Here is a 6,550-nt window from a genome sequence, read left to right as displayed (position 1 = left end):
CTGATAAGTTTGTCTTCTCCTTAAGGAGGTTCCAATTTCCTATAAGTTTGTTGTCTTGCACCGCACGTCGGGCGCTGTTTATGCTAGGCTGCCTTTCACTTCATTTCGCTCCTGCTGGCAGAAGCGAGCACGTCTTCGATGTAGGCATTCTCTATTGTGACGGGCGGCAGACACATGTCCATCAGTGGGTTCCTGAGGACATTGGAAAGTGAAAGGGTTTTGGTAGGAAGAGAAGATCGACAGAGATCTAGATATATAGTGAAGGGGAGAGAAGAGAGGAAGAAGAAAAGCTAAGGAGAGAGAGGGAGAATAGACAAAGGAGAGTGCAAGGAGAAAGAAGAGAAAGTGGAGAAAGAATTGAAGGGAGAGAGGAGGAAGAAGGAGCAGGCTGCCCAAAGCTGAATTGTTGGCCCATGGCGTGTCGTCCAACTAACACACCAATTGTATCTAGGTCACTAGTCGCGTTGAAGCAAAGAACACACCACTAATAATTAACCTGTTACTAGTGGCGTGGAAGTTTAGAGCCCTCGCTAGTACTAGTGACGATACCAGTGGTGTGCCCTTAGGGTCCACACCACTAATAGTTTATGCGGGATCACCACTAGATCCCATACACTGTTGTCTAGTCTACTGAGACCTAATAGTTTATGCGGGGTACGTGACATGACCTCTAACTGGAGAAATATATAGGCTTAATTGGATCAATACCACTCGAATTCTGGCGATTCCGAGAAATGCCACTGCAATTTCCAAACTATGAAAAATGTCATTTCCGTTTTTGAAAGTTTCCAAAAATGGAAATGCCATTTTTCAAAGTTTGGAAATTGTAGTGGCATTTCTCGTAATCGCCAGAATTTGAGTGGCAATTATCTAGTTAACCCAAATTTATATGTGCTTGTAGAACCCATGAATTGTCAATTTGTATATTTAAAGTTAGGATTATTCAGTAAAGATCAGTATGTTATGCAATGAATTTCTTTAAATGAGCAAACCAAATTATGTCTTACTTTAACATATGTCTGGCCCTGCATCATACAGTTTGTAAAGGTGTAACAATCAATCACTTAACTCATTTATTGCCGATTTTAACTCGGTGCATATTTCTCTCTTCCTGATGTGTACATTCGAAAGCACTTGAAAAAACTGATATAAAAATATGTAACCAGTCCAATAATATACCTTGCCAGGGGTCAACTATATCTTACGTAAGCCTGCATGAAACAGTTAAAGTATATTATCCACGAATCACGACAGCATGATCAATATTATAATCAAAATAGAACCATTTTTTTCTGAGACGCACAACCAGATTGTTGTTAACTCGCAGGTGATTCTTTCATACATGTAGAACGCTCACACAGTTGTGGCTAGCCACATGAAAATACCTCATAAAATACACAGTTACTATGTCGTTTAGCCACCAACATCCACGGAATTCATGTATCATATGAAGAGTTTATCTTGAAGTGTCGCAGATAAAATTGGGCAAAGGCAAATGGGTATGCAGTGTAGGCATCATTTAAGGTACAAATATTTATTCAAGAAATCAGCCACATGATGGCTAGTAAATTAAGTAGAGAATAATGGTGATGCAAGGGTACTTGAAATTGGAGAGCTGCCGGCAACCTGACAACTGAAAGTATAATATTGCCTAAAAGAAGCTATATTGCCTTCAGGGACTTGACTATCAGTTTAGTAGCCCTTTGCAGAATAACTAGTAGGAAGAAGTGCCAGGCCTGTTCAAGTTAGGCAATCAAAAGGGTCACTAAGTAAGAGATCAGATGCTTTCTTGTAGTTCCACGTGTTGTGTTTATGCACCCTGAAGATTTGCACAGTCTCACTAGCTAATTCAACCGAAGCGGCAGCCCTTTTCCATTTTTCTTCTATATCAGTTTCCAAGCCGGCAGAAAATACATCATCTGAAAAGACAATGCAAATCTCCTTGAGCATGTTCGCACTTTTCAAAATGGACTTAAAAAAATGATAGTTCGCTACCACCCCCACAGAAACCATGCAATACGAGCTTCTCAATGGTTGATTTCACACATTTGATGGGATCTATTTTCTTCTTCCATAATGTGCCATCACTGTCAACAGAGGTTTTGAATAGAGATCCGCCATTCTACAAAGAAAAGTGTTAGCTGGGCCATATATTTCATGTCAATTGTTGTGTGCAAATGATTTAGAATAAGGAAAAGTGGGAGAAATGGACGTCACATATTCCTTGATATGCAATATCTGAATTCTTGGTAAGCATGTTAGAAATGATAGCGCCATCCTTTCTTCCTTTGGCAGCTCCAAACTGGAAATCAATGGCCAAGATATTGACACTCGGAACCTCAGCAGTTGGACTAGCATTTGTCCCGGCCTACAGTACATAACTCATTAAAATACACAGACATTCCTTGTTTTCTCGGTATCAAGAGACTATGCAATCGCTTATTCTGTTTGTGAATCAAGAGACAACAAAATATAAAAATAAACAACTGACAGTTAACACTTCACCTCAAGGGCAAGAAATACCGCATTAAACGGTTTTATTATAATAATATGAATCAAGTAATGAAAAGACCGACACATTTGAAACAAAGAATATTAAACATACATTCTTCTACCATTAATCATGGAAAAAAGAAGGGTTATATTAATCTTTTGTCAAGGGCGCCATATTTTCGCACATTACAAGTGTATTAGTATTTTATTATTCATTATAAATCAAGAGAAGAGGAGAATAACATTTGTGCCGCTTACATTTCATTTAGGTCAAGTTTTTGTGATCCACTTGAGTCAACATTGTGTCCAATGTCCCCACACAAAAAAGTGTAGTCAACAGATCGAAACAAATTGATCACACAAAATCATGAAAGAGAGCTTGAAACATATTCTCCCAAAACTGAGAAAGATCATGGCCTTAATTTGATGTGTTTTGGTGCTTAGAACACAGTTCGCGGGCATATATAGATATATTACTTAGCATAATTCTGGATAGGATCCTAGATAATATTATTTAATCCATGTTATATCTTATATTTACTAAATAGAAACACCACTGGAGGCACCAGGTTGATCCCAGAAAAATAATCAAAATTGCCCATTTGATTTCTCTGTTAGTTATCTACAATCGTTGGATGAAGTATCTCAGGAAGTCATTGCCCTTTGTCCCACCTCAACACTTGTTCCTAACGGGACTTGTCTATAGGCTGTGATCTCTCAAAACTAAAGGACTAAAAGAAGCAAAAACAACCAGAGCCTTATGGATTTCTCTACAGGCTGCAATCTCTCAAAAAGGAAAAAGAAGTTGCAAAAAGGGATGAAAAAGCCACGCAGAGCCTTGCGGATTCATGTATAGGCTGTGCTCTCTCAAAAAGAAAAATAATTTACAAAGAAGAAAAATGAGCAGCGATAATTTCCCACAGCCACCCCTTCATCTATTTCAAGTATCATCCCCTAATATCTCCATGGTGCTTGCGCCTAGAGGTCGTTGTTTTATCTTCCCCAAGCGTCCACTTTTGCCGACCGTCTAATCCAGCGGCAAGTTCTCTGCTTGCTGACACTTCCTTCCACTGATTTTTATTTTGCGAATGGGACCTCTCATTAATTAAAAGGACTCATTACAATCTGCGGTGCACTGTGCTGATACCATCTGGACCAGTGGATAGCCAGACGGCAGTACGGGGAAGGTATCGCCCCACACTGTTTCTGGCGTACGGAAGATCACACAACACACTTGCGACCCAAGATTTGATCTCCAGTTTTTTTCGCACCATCGCCCGGCGTAAAACATCGAAAAAAACACCACTAGCAACGACCAGACAACTTCCAATAAATCTTTCTATTTTCTAGGTCCAGAACAGAATCTCTAATTCAGGTGATTAATTACAATATATTTATAAGTTAAAAAATTGCAATCTATATTATTTAAAGCTATCAGGGTTATCTACCTTCTTAATAGTAGTAGGATTGCTGTGTGTGGTTTCCTTGCAGCTTTTAGTGTTTCTTGGTTGCCTGTAGGCACTGTTCACGAGGCGTCTGCTATATGTTGTAGTGGAAAAAGCAACTTCAACGTATGGATAATCTGTGCATGCACCATGAATTCCTTGATGTTGCACTGACGTTGTGAATTTTCAAGGGAGAGAATGATGTTCAATCATTAGTAAAAAGGCATCATCATTAGGTGTCAAGGAGAGCAAGAGTGCTGAATGCCAAAGTAAAATGTGATGATTATGAATGCTACTGCTCTTAATTCATGAGTTAAATGGAGAAAAATAAAACACTTCAGAAGGCCTTAGTTTTTATGTGGATCGACATTCCAGAGACTGATAATAAAAGGGTAACGATTATTGTAGTAATTTTCTTCTTCGTGTGTATAAGTTGGTGTCTTGCTGTTATTTCTGTTCACGTTCCTGGAGTTTTAAATATATACTACTGAGAATGAGTTCTCAAATTTAAAAAAGCTATGACTACTCTCGCCATGGTTCTAAATTTACTTTGGCATTTAGATAGTACAACAAGTGCAAAATAAAATTAATATCCACAAAGATGCATAGGAGCTTTGCTTAGGTATAAGCTTTCTACGTGTATAAATAATATTTATTTATTTGTGATAAAACAGTAGTATGGCATTACGATTAGTTTGACATGCGTTCATGTATAGGAGTATAGGACCAATATTTACAAATATAAAAAAATTACCTTCTAAAAGAAAAAAATAATCAATAACTGTGACCACCTCTCTATATATTCCAACAATAGTAATTCTTCTTCATGGCTAAAATAAGTAGAGTAATTAGCCACAATAAAATTCAATTTAAATTCCAATGAGACTATATCAACTGATAACTATTGTGCTTTTATTTGATTTCACTAAAAGGAGAGACTATCAACTGTATATTTTCTAGGTGAATGAATAGAAAAATTAGTTCCTTTTTTATTTGTGAGAAAATAGTAGCTTGCCATTAGGATTACGGTTAAATGTGTTCATTTATAGGCTCAATATTATAATTGTGAAATTTCCCTTCTAAAAGGAAAAAAGAATCTGTAACTGTGAATTTATAGGCTCAATATTTATAGTTTTCTCCCTAGTGCTGCTCTGGAGGACATGTACAATAACCCTGGAATTTTATCCCAGTACATCAGCGAAGTGCTTATGGTAAATTTAATTTCATAAACTGTTTAGTGCGGTGAAATAACTAACCACAGTAAAAATAAGTTTGATCCTGCAGGTCTGACTTGACGCTCAATTTATATAGGCAAGAAAATGATCCCTCTCTCGATGGATCTTAGTTTATATTCCTATACCAGAGAAATATATGAATGTCACTGGGTCTAATATCAGTAAAGTATTTCTAATGCCATATGTGTATGATGTGTGTGTTGGTTCTTTTCAGAAGGTTGTCGGTAGCCTGCCAAGTTATTTACACATTAATTAGCCACATGTAAGTTGTTCCACGTAATGACCCTTTTGCTAAGCGGTTCACACAATTATTTGCTTCACCTATTAATGGAGAACATTTTATCGACTACTGCACCCATGCTTAAGAAGGTGGGATTATTAAGTATTTTCAGTTGCTCACATTCTGATTACAAGTCCCACATCACTCATTCATGAGTGCAACTATGTTTTTTTTCTAGAATTGACATGCAAGTTGATTTTCCGATGAGCTAAGGTTTCTCAGTCCACCGCATTATTATTGGACTGAGTAACAGTTGTTTGTGATCGAGACATCATGTATATAAAGTATTGTACTTCAAAGGTTGGTATGGTTTTTCCGACATCCGATGTCATTCAACTCATATTCTTCTGTATCTTAGTCGACGTTACCCCCAGTGAATAACTTCTTTGAAAAAATATAGATATCCCTTCGTATGGATAAGTAGTAGAGGCATTCATATGTTTGTACAATAATATGTAGAAAGTGTTTCTTTCCCTATTCTTATTAATAAAAATTGGTAACACCAATGTTATTTACACTTTTTTAGAACATGCCATTTACACTTCAATTAGATGTATATATATGTTCCTTTTTTTTGCTAACCTGTCCGACCCATGGGTTGATGACTAGTATTTTTAAACTGGAGAAATATATGATTATCCTAAATCAGTTTATCGATCATTGCCTAATTTTAAGTAGATTTTTTTTCAAATCAAGAATTTATTACTAGCATCCATTAAACATAAACGGGCGCACTAGTGTATGTGTATCAGTGTGTGATTTTGTGCAAGAGAAAACTGGACAGTAAACAAGCACAGTGCAAGTAGTTAGGCATGGACAGAATTAAACAATCCGGGCGAGTTGAAATTTGAGAATACGTATACGTATACCATGATTAGTTGGTCCCCAATCAGGAGCACATGCAAATGTGGGGTTGAGGTAGCCAATAGCCCGAAGCACAGGAGCAAATCCAATCTTGATCGGGGAGGGGGCAAGGCTGTATGCGTGCTCCTCCCAGAGAATGACGCGCTCAAGGCACGGCGCATCGACCATGGCGAGCTCATGTGAGGGAAAGGCGTGCCAGAACAGCACGCATCTCAGCCTCGGCCTAACGAGGT

The sequence above is a fragment of the Triticum urartu genome, chromosome 2A (genome assembly GCF_056163025.1).
Source record: "Triticum urartu cultivar PI428250 chromosome 2A, HENAU_Tu73, whole genome shotgun sequence".
NCBI lineage: Eukaryota > Viridiplantae > Streptophyta > Magnoliopsida > Poales > Poaceae > Triticum > Triticum urartu.
The sequence above is the reverse complement of the archived record's forward strand: the minus strand, read 5'-3'. Positions refer to the sequence as shown.